The sequence below is a fragment of the Petromyzon marinus genome, chromosome 80, assembly GCF_048934315.1.
Source record: "Petromyzon marinus isolate PM22_M1 ecotype Great Lakes invasive population chromosome 80, UKy_Petmar_22M1.pri1.0, whole genome shotgun sequence".
NCBI lineage: Eukaryota > Metazoa > Chordata > Hyperoartia > Petromyzontiformes > Petromyzontidae > Petromyzon > Petromyzon marinus.
In genome coordinates, this window is record NC_133746.1 from 5,717,596 (window position 1) to 5,731,728 (window position 14,133).

Below are 14,133 nucleotides of genomic sequence, written 5' to 3' on the forward strand. Positions count from 1 at the left end.
AAATCTTTTGGTAACGCCTGCTATGTATGGCAGTGTGATGATTTTTATCGGAGTGTCAAGTGGTTGTTTAATTTAGTTTTCTTTTATTTTAAATTTTATGTTACCTACGTGACTTTACCGAAAAAGCCAGTCAGTCACGAAAGCTTCAAATCAAGAATTAATGCAACATATGAGTTAATTCAAGATGAATATGGGATGTATCAATGCGTTTAATTACAGTCTGTTCTGTTACGTGGTAGTTGTTGCATTCCTGAAGAAGACTGCCTTTCGGAAAATCGCGTGATAAATATATATGAAATTTGATAAAGCACACTCAACGATAACACGTGAGATGCGAACGCAGGCCGAACAATGACTGAGGCGTGTGGGTAGCATCTAGAATAATCCAGCAGCATCTCAATGCCATATGTGAAGTGTAGTTCTGTTCGCTCAATCGCGTTATGTCCAATTCGCATCCACGTTAGAAAATGTGTTCCCTAACACATTCATCGCGTAATGTCCAATTTGCGTCATGAAAACACGCAGCGTTACAGAATCGACGTATTCTCTTGTGTGGCTGCACCCGGTGTCTATGGTAAAAAATTCGCCTTATGTTCACACTGCACTTAACACGCTGTGCCCGTCTCTCATCATCACTGACACTCGCAATGCAGTGACACCAACTCATTTTAAGCGTTCATCTGAAGACAAACCCTGGGATTCATTTCTCACTCGTTATTTTTCCGTAAAACACTACTAGGCCGGTTTGGAGTAAGGATTGTTGGCAAAAGGCACCGCAGCAGAATTTAATGTCATGGCAAAATGTCGCCGACCTGCTGTTTCTAAGCCTGCCTGTTTTGGGCCACCTGGTGGTAGTGCGGCTTGGCGTTATCGGCAAGGCTTGCGGTTTTCCAGCCCTGCTGGGGCTTTAGCCACCTCTGATAATCCGTGCCTGCCCGTGGCCTTACTCTGAGACGTTGTTTTTTTTCTAATCTAAATTATATTTTTTACCAGGTAAAGCCCACTGAGCTCTTATCTATTTTTTGCAGAAGCGACCTGAACATTTATAGAGCCAAATACTCTAAACGGATGTTTATGAATGAGACAAATTCACGGGTGGAACATGCGGCAGGGGTCTGAATCGAACCCACGGCCTCCTGCATACCAGGCACCAGGCTTACTGTGGCATCACTCCCTAACGATCTGCTCATCACCGTTTCCACCATAAGTCCCTCAATTCGCTAGAAACATCCTTGCACTCTACAATCTCGCTCGACAACCACATTTTGGACATGATAAAGACCTGCAATCACCATATCAAGGCCTTGTGGCACAACCACCCAATGTTGGCGAGTGCCACAGAAAACACCACTGGCTTGTTGCATTGTTGGCACTCGCCTTAATTTTTACAAAGTCATCCCTACTCAGGCATCAGAAAAGCAAACTCGACAAACTCGAGTGCCTCCAAAACAACCTGTCCCGTGCTCTCCTTGGCATGAGATGTCGCCATACAGCTTCCATGGCATTGCTAAAAACGTTGCACTGGCTCGCCATGAAATCAGAGAAGCATTTTACTGTTCCCACTGAGTTGTTTCTGAATTGCTCCCGCAATTACTGTCCACCCTTCTCAATCTACTGACCCACATCTAACCGCTGCCCCCTACGGGGTATGTCCAATAATACGCTCAGCGTATCCAGAACCAGGACTTTTCTAGCTGAGGGGCGTTTCTTTGTGGCCCCAACGATTTGCTGGCTCTATAGCAAAATCTCTCTTAGGCACGTACGCAGCATGTAAGCAAATGTAAGCAACATCCACCTTCAAGCAGCAGTTCAACGCTCAGCTGTTCAGGCTCTCGCCTGTTCAGGTTTTTCATCTGTTCAGGCTCTTGTCTGTTCAGACTCTCATCTGTTCAGACTCTGACCTGTTTACGCTTTCATTTGTTCAGGCTTTCACCTGTTGGGGATCTCATCTGTTCAGGCTCTCACCATTTCAGGATCTGGCTTGTTCAGGCTCTCACCAGTTTTGGCTCTCACCAGTTCAGGATCTCATCAGTTAAAGCTCGCATCTGTTCAGGCTCTTATCAATTCAGGCTCTCATCCGTTCAGGCTCTTGTCAGTTCAGGCTTTCATCTGTTCATGCTCTCACCTATTTAGGGTCTCATCTGTTCAGGCTCTCGTCTGTTCAGACTCTCATCTCTTCAGTTTCTCATCTGTTTAGGCTCTCATCTGTTCAGGCTTTAGCCTGTTCAGGCTCTCATCTGTTCAGGCTCTCACCTGTTCAGGCTCTCACTAGTTCAGGATCTTGCCTGGTCAGGCTTTCACCAGTCCAGGCTCTCACCAGTTCAGGCTCTCATCAGTTAAAGCTCTCATCTGTTCAGGCTCTCATCTGTTCAGGCTCTCACCTGTTCATGCTATGTATGAGCAACTTTCAGCGCTGACTCTGAATCTCTGAGTTCTCAATTGAACAATGTGTCAAATTAATGAAATATGCATGCAGTATAAATCTTGTTAATTGTTCTTATTATCGTATTTTATTATTTTCTATATTACAGTCATAAGAACAGATTCATATGAAAAAAATGACAAATTCAGCCCCACGTTAATGTCTCTACACTTAGCGTCCCGTGTACAAAGCAAACTCCTCACATACGAAGCATTCCTCTGAACACAATTTACACGGCTGATGCATGCATACGATATATTGCGGATATACAAATACGTGTGCACAATCTACACAGCTGATTCATACATACCATATATTGTGGATATACAAATAGGCGTGCATATTAACCTTCATGCACGTAACATAGTAGAGTCGTGAATTATATAACAAAAACTCGTCAATAACTTTGAAAGAAAAACAATAGGCTACTTTTTGTGTCATGGTACTCATAGCTCACTTGCAGCAAGTACCCATCTTTTCCCGGGGAAAAAATAGATTTCAAAACTTGTCTTCTCTTAAAAAACAAACATATGAAGATGTAGTGGCATAGTGCTGGCTGCTGGTGAAAAAGGGGTACTGCGGTGTATGGTAGTACTGAAGTCAGCAGCCAATGATATACAGGGGAGGGGGACATCTAGCAGATAGGTCACAGGAAGCCTCAGGAACCCGCGAGTAGGTTCCAGAAAGGTGGCGTGGCCGGGGTGGAGCGAGGCCAAGTTAAGAGTATAAGAGGGCTCCCTGTGGGGGACCTCGTGGCTGCCGCTGGAAGTGGGATCCCCGTCGTGCTGCTCAAGTCCATCGTCGTCACCATCTCGTCATCATCACTATTCTTCTCGTCGTCATCTCCGTCTTCACTATCCCAGGTCGCTGCTAGTCAGACAGCCTACCAACTGTTTAACTAAGTAGTGCCGCCAACAATAGATGGTCTTAATAATAATAGTGTGCACCCACGTAGGGTGTGTGTTATCCCGATAGTGCTTGTTAAATAAATAAGTGCCTCAACGTCTTACTGTCTCCGAGTTGAATCACTACACATACACAAATACTAAGCTATTGTGAAAGCCTGGCATTCCGTTTGTCTGTCCATGTGTCCATCAACAAAATAATAAGAGGCTTGCAGAAGTCCTGAATCAAAATAGAATGTGGGGAGTAAATCGTTGATCTAAAAGGATTCCTAAAATTGCAAACCCACCCCCCCCCCCCCTCCAAAAATATTTTCATATTGTAGGCCTACGTAAATAGAGTCAGTAGTATCTAGTGACTATATAATAGTATCTGGCTCTTCAGTAGTATCTACTCCAGTAGTAACTACTGACTACAGTAGAATCTCCTGACTGAAATTGCATCTACTGACTATAGTAGTATCTTCTGACTATAGTAGTATATACTGACTCTATAGTAGTATCTGCTGACTCTGTAGTTGTATCTACTGACTGTACTGCAGTATCTACTGAGTACGGCAGTATCCACTGACTCCATAGTAGTATCTACAGACTGTATAGTAGTAGCTACTTACAGTAGTAGTATCAACTGACAGTAGTAGCATGTACTGACTGTACAGTAGTATCTACTGACTCTATAGTAGTATCTACTGACTCTATAGTAGTAGCTACTTAATATATAGTAGTATCCACTGACTATTGTAGTGGCTACTAATTCTAAAGTAGTATATGCTGACTAGCAGTATTTGCTGGCTCTATAGCAGAATCTACTGACTCTGCAGCAGTATATACTGATGGTAGTGAAATCTACTATCATAGTGTTTACTGACTGCAGCAGAAGCTCATGACTACAGTAGATTCTAATGACTCTTCAGTAGTTTCTACTAACGCTATAGCAGTATCTACAGACTCTACAGCAGTATCTACTAACTATGGTAGTAACTACGGATTGCACAGTAGTATCTACTGACCTTACAGTAGTACCTACCGACTCTACATAGTATCTACGGATTGTACAGTAAGATCTGCCAACTCCATAGTAGTATCTACCGACTCGACAGAAGTATCTACCGACCCTAACGTAGTATCTAATAACTCTACAGTAGTAACTACTGACTCTATAGTAGTACAGTGAGGGAAAAAATATTTGATCCCCTGCTGATTTAGTACGTTTGCCCACTGACAAAGAAATGATAAGTATATAATTTTATTGGTAGGTTTATTTGAACAGTGAGAGACAGAATAATAACAAAACAATCCAGAAAAACGCATGTCAAAAATGTTATAAACTGATTTGCATTTTAATGAGGGTAATGAGTATTTGACCCCTCTGCAAAACATGACATAATACTTTCGGTGGCAAAAGCCTTGTTGGCAATCACAGAGGTCAGACGTTTCTTGTAGTTGGCCACCAGGTTTGCACACATCTCAAGAGGGATTTTGTCCCACTCCTCTTTGCAGATCTTCTCCAAGTCATTAAGGTTTCGAGGCTGATGTTTGGAAACTCGAACCTTCAGCTCCCTCCACATATTTTCTATGGGATTAAGGTCTGAAGACTGGCTAGGCCACTCCAGGACCTTAATGTGCTTCTTCTTGAGCCAATCCTTTGTTGCCTTGGCCGTGTGTTTTGGGTCATTGTCATGCTGGAATACCCATCCACGACCCATTTTCAATGCCCTGGCTGAGGGAAGGAGGTTCTCACCCAAGATTTGACGGTACATGGCCCCGTCCATCGTCCCTTTGATGCGGTGAAGTTGTCCTGTCCCCTTAGCAGAAAAACACCCCCAAAGCATAATGTTTCCACCTCCATGTTTGACGGTGGGGATGGTGTTCTTGGGGTCATAGGCAGCATTCCTCTTCCTCCAAACACGGCGAGTTGAGTTGATGCCAAATAGCTCCATTTTGGTCTCATCTGACCACAATACTTTCACCCAGTTGTCCTCTGAATCATTCAGAGGACAACTGTGCTTTCTTGAGCAGGGGGACCTTGCGGGCGCTGCAGTATTTCAGTCCTTCACGGCGTAGTGTGTTACCAATTGTTTTCTTGGTGACTATGGTCCCAGCTGCCTTGAGATCATTGACAAGATCCTCCCGTGTAGTTCTGGGCTGATTCCTCACCGTTCTCATGATCATTGCAACTCCACGAGGTGAGATCTTGCATGCAGCCCCAGGCCGAGGGAGTTTGACAGTTATTTTGTGTTTCTTCCATTTGCGAATAATCGTACAAACTGTTGTCACCTTATTCTTTGTTCTTTCGGTAAAGTCACGTAGAAGGGAAACAATAACATAATAAAAATATAAAACAATACAATTCTCACGACGTTTCGACTGCAACACAAGCAACCATCATCAGGTGTGAAAAACACCTTCTCACCAAGCTGCTTGGCGATGGTCTTGTAGCCCATTCCAGCCTTGTGTAGGTCTACAATCTTGTCCCTGACATCCTTGGAGAGCTCTTTGGTCTTGGCCATGGTGGAGAGTTTGGAATATGATTGATTGCTTCTGTGGACAGGTGTCTTTTATTCAGGTAACAAGCTGAGATTAGGAGTACTCCCTTTAAGAGTGTGCTCCTAATCTCAGCTTGTTACCTGTATAAAATACACCTGGGAGCCAGAAATCTTTCTGATTGAGAGGGGGTGAAATACTTATTTCCCTCATTAAAATGCAAATCAATTTATAACATTTTTGACATGCGTTTTTCTGGATTTTGTTGTTATTGTCTTTCACTGTTCAAATAAACCTACCATTACAATTATATACTGATCATTTTTTTGTCAGTGGGCAAACGTACAAAATCAGCAGGATATCAAATACTTTTTCCCTCACTGTATATACAGACTATAGTAGTATCTACTGCCTCTATAGCAGTATCTACTGATTATATGGCAGTATTTTTTAACTCTACAGTAGTATCTACTAACTCTAGATTAGAAACTACTGACTACAGTAGTATCTACTGACTCTACAGTAGTGTCTACCGATTTTACAGTAGTAGCTACCGACTCTACAGTAGTAACTACTAACTCTACAGTAGTATCTCCTGACTCTACAGTAGTATTTACCGACCCCACAGTAGTATCTAGTGACTCTACAGTAGTAACTACTGCTTCTACAGTAGTAACTACTGCTTCTACAGTAGTATCTACTGACTCTACAGTAATATCAACTAACTCTATAGAAATATCTACTTACTATATAGCAGTATCTACTAACTCTATAGTAGTATCTCCTGACTGCAGTAGTATCTACTGACTTTAACCGGCCTCCCGTCGTTGCTCAGCGAGCTAGTTTGCGTTTATAGGTTCAACCACGATTCAGCGTTTCCGCACATGCGCAAATGCGTGCTTTGGCACCGCAATCAGCGTAATAATAAATTATTATAAAGTGTGATTTTATTAGTTTCCATTTGACCAGGAGCTAGTGTATTGTATCTGTGTACTTTGTTGAAACGTAAACCCAACAGTTTGTCAGTTAAAAGCGTTGCAAGGATAGTCGTGCACAGACAGACAGAGAGATAAGACGTACAGACAATAACTGACTTTTACAGGTAAGATACACAGCGTTCAGAGAGTTAATAAGAGTTGGAGATTGTACTTACCACCTGATGAGCATTACATTTTCAAATGTGTTTTTATAACCAGTTTTTAAACACGAATAGTTACAAAGGAAAACACTTCCATAATCAGACGTATTACCAAATAAACAAATTATAGAATGTTGCTGTCACAATTCATTGTGGGATTGTTTGTTTTTGTGAGGACAGAGGCACAAACCCCTGGCTGTGTGTTTCCATTATCCACTTCCATTTCATAAAGAAGGAATTTAACTGCCATGTATCTTTGAGGCAGAGAAGTCTGGTAAATAAAATGTGACGTAGAACTACAACAATAATTCCTGGACCCAATTACAATTTCAAGCCGCTTTCCTTTTTACACCGAGTTCGACAATGACCTTACAGCCGCCAAATAACAACGCCGCTGCTGCCAGCGCATATTACCTTCATGTATGTAAATGTATGTATGTTGAACTTATTTCGCACCATACATAGCCAACCATGCTAATTGGAGGTACATAAGACCGCCAAACACTTCCTACGGTAAATGTTGTTAATCCCGCCACCACCCGAAATAGCAAATAATTAAGGTTGTTCACATGAACAAAACGAGCTAATTTGTGGGTAGTTTTCAGCACACTGGTTGTCTATTGGAGAGTAACCCCACTACAACATTTACAATTCGAGTACCGTGACGTTTTGCCGGTAATTAAAACCAGCCTCATCAGGCGACAGCCAGAATATTAGAGATATTTTTTTCCTGTTTCAGTATTAAATAGGACATTTGCCATCTACTTTCGACTAAAAGATACGTAAAGAAAATAACCCAGGCCACCAATAATATCAGCTTGTGGTTGTCCTACTAAGCTAATCTCTGGTTTAGTTTAGTTACGTCAAGATTTAAACTCTAGTTATTTGGACAAAGTCATATCTCCATTCGTACATGCATTACTGAAGTATATTAAAGACACCAACTGTGCTTTTAAATATTCTCAGATTCACAGGTTTCTCGACGTTCAGTTTTCACAATGGACAAACACTCTGTGTACATCGTTGTTGCAAGTTAATTGTGCGAACCATAGCACCGTGGTAGTATCGCCAAGTATGAAGGAAGGCCCTTCACAATTCACATTGTACATCACGACTCAACCATCACACAGTGCATACGCAATAACAATCATACTCACCAGCATGAACAGCGCGCAGAATCAGCAGCAGCATCATCAGAGGCACACCTCCCATTGTAACGACATTCATCCTCATACTGATGACCATCTGTACTCAAACACTATGTGCAAAGACAGTTTTCCAGTAAAGCAATATGGACTTGTAGCAAGTGCTGTTAGCGAGCACGGTTCACGCGAAAATGGTCTGGCTCGTTCCAACGCCGACTGATGGTGACTCACCTTACCAATATTTTCAATCAAGGCTGAGCCAAGCTAGGCGAGACCTAGAACAGGTGGTGATATCAGGTGGTTTTGGTTCTTTAGTGGTCAGAACTCAACATTAAGGTGGCTGGATTTGTAGCGCAGTGCATCAATCACTGTGCTACTGCTCTCTCTACTGCAACAACAACAACCGCCATTCGCCACTAAGTGGCGGTGACGTCACCACGGCGCTTGTGCCAGGCTATGTGCACCCTGAGGCCACGTGAAGTGTCGAACGCCCGCTGGCAGGAGGTCACGGGGCAGACCCAGGTGCCACGGGTCGACTGACTGAGATGACTGGCTGATGCACCACCTGTGCCCCCTACTGTGCCAACCTGCTGTGCTTTAGCCACCCGGCGCTCCGCTCGTTGTTCTGAGCGTCGCTCCTCCGCCCTCCGTTGTTGTTGGAGGGCGACTGCCTCCAACTGCCCAGTAGCATCCTTCACGAGCCTCCTCCACAGAGGCCGATCTTGACACCGCTGGTACCAGTCATCGGCAAGTCCACTCAGCTCCACGTCCTCCTGTACCACATCACTCCATCTCTTCTTTAGCCCGTGCCGCGCCCGCTTAGCCCCCTCAATCCGGCCAAACAAAAGCTGTTTCGGCATGCGGTGGCTACATGACCCAGCCATCGCAGCCCTGCCTGCCGGAGGAGCTCACCGATGGGACCCTGCCCAGATCTTTCAAGGATTTGTGAGCTCCTCACACAATCCAGTCTGGTTAAACCCAGGATGGATCGTAGGCAGGCCAGCCTAAATGTTTCTAACCGGCGAAGATGTTCCATTAGGGGGGTCCACGTTTCGCAAGCGTAGAGAAGGGAGGGAATGACCGTGGCCGAGAAGACCTGAAGCTTAGTGCGGAGCGACAGACCAGGTAGCTTCCACACAGCGTTACGCAACCGATGAAAAGATATTGCCGCTCGACTGATTCGGAGTGAGACCTCTGCTGTTAAACTGGAGCCAGTCATAAGCACACTGCCCAGGTATGGGAAACTCTCCACTCTCTCCACAACTGCCCCATCACCGATTGGGAGTTGTGGGGGTGGAGTGTCCGATGGTACAAAATACCCAGGCAGGTGCTTAGTTTTGGTGGGGCTGATGGTAAGGCCCCACCTCTTAGTGGCACGCTCCAGTCTCAGCAGCAGCGTCTCCAACTCCTCCTCTGACTGAGCAGCTATTACCAAATCATCAGCATACATAACGTGGTTGAGCACACACTGACACACTCACACTGGCACACTCACCTTGCCATACATAGCAGGGGTCACTAAAAAAACTTCCAAAATCGTGAGCAAACACAAGATCCAGGTTCTATTTAACACAGTACATAAATTCGTGATCTGATCCAATCTGTGAAGGATGTGATCCCTGACATGCAATACCCCGGCGCCTAAATACTAAGCTGTGTCTGCGGCAGTAGTTACATTAGGGAAACTAAGCGACATTACTCGGACCGTGTTTGTGAACATAAAGCAGATCTGAAACATGGTAGGACCAATACCTCGGCCATGGCTGATCATTGTTTTAATGTGGTGGGCTCACGCGACATTGATTTATCTAAGACGAAGGTACTTTGCAAGCCCACTGGCTATCAACAAAGATTCGTTCATTAAGCCATCCATTTTCTAGACACAGACAGAATTAAAACCGAGAAGATGGGTACAAACTCTTTGTTTTTTTCGGTAAAGTCAAGTAGGCAAAATAAAAATAAAATAAAACAATTAAATCACGACGTTTCGGAGGCAACACAAGCTTCCGTCTTTAGGTGGAACAGTCACAGCAATATCGCTGCATCAAGTGGGGAGGCTCTGAGACACAACTTCAACCGAGAGGATGGTTTTAAATTAAGCAACCACTGGAAAGATGTCATAAACCAAGTCAAAGCACACAGCATATTCTTTCCCAACTTTTCCATTTTTTGTTTCCATTTTTCCATTGCCCCCGTGCAGTGGCCCACCAGATCCACCGCACCCTCAATATAACAAAAGACGGATTAACTTACCCCCGCACCCCATAAATGTCCCCCACTTGGCTCCTCCCCCCCCCCTTTAACTTGTATTTAAGCTCGAGGCTCTCACAGCCTCCCCACTTGATGCAGCGATCTTGCTGTGACTGTTCCACCTAAAGACGGAAGCTTGTGTTGCCTCCGAAACGTCGTGATTTAATTGTTTTATTTTATTTTTATTTTACCTACATGACTTTACCGAAAAAACCAAAGAGTATGAATCCTTGCAGTCACGAAAGCTTCAAATCTAAAGATGGGTACAAACTGGGCAATCATTGGAAGGACGTTATCAACCAGTTTAAGTCATAATTGGCAATGGTGTTCCCATCCTACCACCTTTCGATGTTAGTTGTGCTTTACGCCCATTTCAAACTTGAGCTTTCACAGTCACTTCGCGCGCTGACCCCTTGGTTGCGGCTCTGCGATCTCACATTAGCATGCTAATCTCTTTTTAACATGCTAATTTTCACCTGGCAGTCCTTTGATTGGTGGAAAACCAACCAACGTCGGGTTGGCTGCCCACCACTTACATTATAATTGGCTGCTGACATTTGGGCTACGCCCATTTCAAACCCTTATAAACAGTTTGCTTGGAAGCTACCCCCCTTTTACCGAAGACGACCGCTTGTGTTGTGATCGAAACGTCGTAGTTTTTTGTTATTTTCTTTGAACCTGTCTACGTGACTTTACCGAAAGACCCAAGAATATAAATTCCTGCAGTAACAAAAGCTTTAAGTCAAAAGCTTATCACCTTTATTTAGGGCTGAAAAATTGGAGATCACGACATGATGTGGGCCCCACACATATGCTGGAACACTTGTGCAATAAATCTTTGCCAGTGGTTAAACAGGAAAGGAAATCTATGCCTTTTGCAGTGCCAATTATTTGGAGAGAGCCAACAGATCAAATCAGCAATTGTTACTTCTGCATGGCTCCCCCAGTGGGGAAAGGTGTCAAAGAAGAAAAAGTGGACTGTGCATTATCCAAGCATTCCATCAAGCTATACTCCCAGTACCCCATAGAGAAGGACTGCTGGTTCCTGATACACCAGAATCATTCTCATTTGAGTCAGATGAGGAAGAGGATAAAACGTATGGTCCTGAACCATTAAGGTCACATGACCCAGATTTTTCCCATCCTCCTCCTCTGAACCACACCTCATAACACAAGGTGAACTAAAAGACCTTGTCAGGGATGTGGAACTATCCAAGAGTTAAGGCAGAGCTTTTGGGCTCCACACTACTGCAGTGGAATCTCCTGGCAGGTGATGTTAGGGTTTCTATGTTCTGTGACCGTCAAAAGGATCTTGTTCCATTCTTCTTCATGGAAGGTGATCTTGTAGCCTGCAACAACACCGATGGTGTGATGGCAGACCTCAACATCGTTCATGATCCAGATGAGTGGAGACTGTTTATTGATTAATCGAAGATGAGTCTTAAAGCTGTTTTGCTGCATAATGGCAATGTTTTGCCAGCAATTTCCAGTTGGTCATGCAGTCCATATGAAGGAAACCTATGACAACATGAAACAACTTTTGAGGTGCATAAACTGTGACCAACATCAGTGGCAGCTTTGTGGCGATTTGAAGGTTGTTGCTCTCTTGCTTGGTCTGCAGACTGGATACACAATGTACTGATGTTTCTCTGCAAATGGGATAGTCGCACGAGAGATTCCCACTACAACAAGATAGATTGGCCACTCCGACAGTCATTGGAGCATGGGAGGAAAAGTGTTCAGCATCTACCACTTGTTGAATAAAAGAAAATCAAGCTGAGTCTGATGAAGAACTTTGCAAAAGCCATGCACAAAACACAAGCAGCTTTCAAGTACCTTTGTGGAAAATTTCCAGGGTTAATTGAAGCTAAGCTAAAGGAAGGTGTCTTGTTTGTCCTCAGATTCGTGAACTTCTTCGAGATGATGCATTTGACAGTGCACTGCTTGGCAAGGAAATACGGAATGGAAAGCCTTCCAGTTAGTGGCAACACATTTTATCGGAAACAACAAGGCAGACAACTACAGGGAGTTGGAGGAAAACGTCTCCAAGGCATACAAAGCCTTGGTTGCAACATTCACTAAAGATACATTTTTTGCACTCTCATCTAGATTTTTTCCCACCGAACTGTGGAGCAGTGAGCGACGAGCATGGCGAGCGATTTCACCAGGACATTGCAACAATGGAGAAACGCTATCATGGTAGATGGAGCCCTTGATTGGTAAGAGTTATTTATTGGTAAGAATGGCCCTCAAAATAAATGGGCAGTCAAGAGAGAGTTGAACCAATCGTAATGTAGTGTTCTTCATGGAGGCACACACTAGAACTTGGAGGCAAAACGTTTATTACACGGCACCAACAGGGCTACTACTTAAACGTACACAAGTTAACTAGACCTCAACGGGGTCACTACATAACCGGATCAGTCAGTAACATTCTGACTGACCCACGATGCCGAGCGAAGACCGAAGATCGAAGAGACGTAGCACCGAGGGTTGATTCCAGAGAACAGCCCTGATCGAGGCTCGGGACTCGGCCTTTATGGGCCGCGGCGTGGCCGGGCTCTGCCATTGGCCACGCCCATTTTCCAGATCCTTCCCAGAGACTCTGGCCCCTACGTCACGTGTCCCTCTCCCCTCATTTTGGGCCCCCTTTGCCACCTCATCCGGTCACGTGTCCTCTCGGTGTCACCCAGACTGTCATGCCCTAGTGACTCCATTTAAGTCACTACAGTAACAAAAGACACGTGGATGCAGTGAGACAGTAGCAGAGTGTGCAGAACGATTACAAAATCATCGTGCCAGAACCATGTTTAAATTAATACCACAATCGCACTGCTGAGACCTGTATCTATGATGGAGATGTGTACATTGGCCTGGTGTTGGTGATGATGAAGTTATGGTGCGGTTGATAGTTCCCATAGTGTCTTGCAGGAAGAGGAATGTCTGAGCAAGGAGGTGGCGAGATGATGTTTGGGTCTGGAATGAGGAGGCGACCTCCAGGGATCGTGAGAGTCGAGGTGCGCTGCTAACCCGAGCATCACTTTGCTGCCCAGTCTACAGTGGAGTAGAGAGGCTGCTCGCTATCAGCATTAACAATCTTTCTCTCGTCTACCCGTGCACCACGGCATGTGGGGATTGTTATCGCCACCTTGCATCTTGCGTGGAAACATTTGGCTTGCGGGAACATTTGTTTCCAAGTCACCCTCCCTCTACCCTTCACGTCACCTACCCCTCCTAAAGGCAAATATTCTCAGTATAGCCTTGCACGGACTGTTGGGGCAAGTGCTGTTAGCGAGCACCTATGAAGGCCAACATGGCACACGAGGGGGTGGTGCGGTTAGCACTACACCCGGTCGCCTTTGTCTCCCCAGGTACTCATTTGAGAACGATTTGACCTAGGAGATGCCCAAGACCTGTTCAGATAATCGTCACTGGTGTTGGCCGTGAGGGGGAATCAAGCTCGTGTCGCCACGTTCGACACGCAGCTTGCACCCCCCCCCCCCCCAAATCCTCTGCTACCACTCACCCTCCCCCGCGTTGCCTCCCTTATAGTTTGTTGTTTCCATGAGCCAGACCTACCAGCAGTCAGTTCACAGAAGCCTCCCTACCAAAACAAACCCCTTAATTTACGTCACCTCAGCGCAAGTAGAAAACGTCGCAGGGACTGCCACCAGCGAGGCTCCCGTTCACGTGGGGGCCCCATGCGTTCGCTTGCATGAATGCTGCGGCAAGAGAAAACGTGAGCGTTGTGATGATGACAGTGGTGATGATGGTGATGGTCGTGATGGTGTT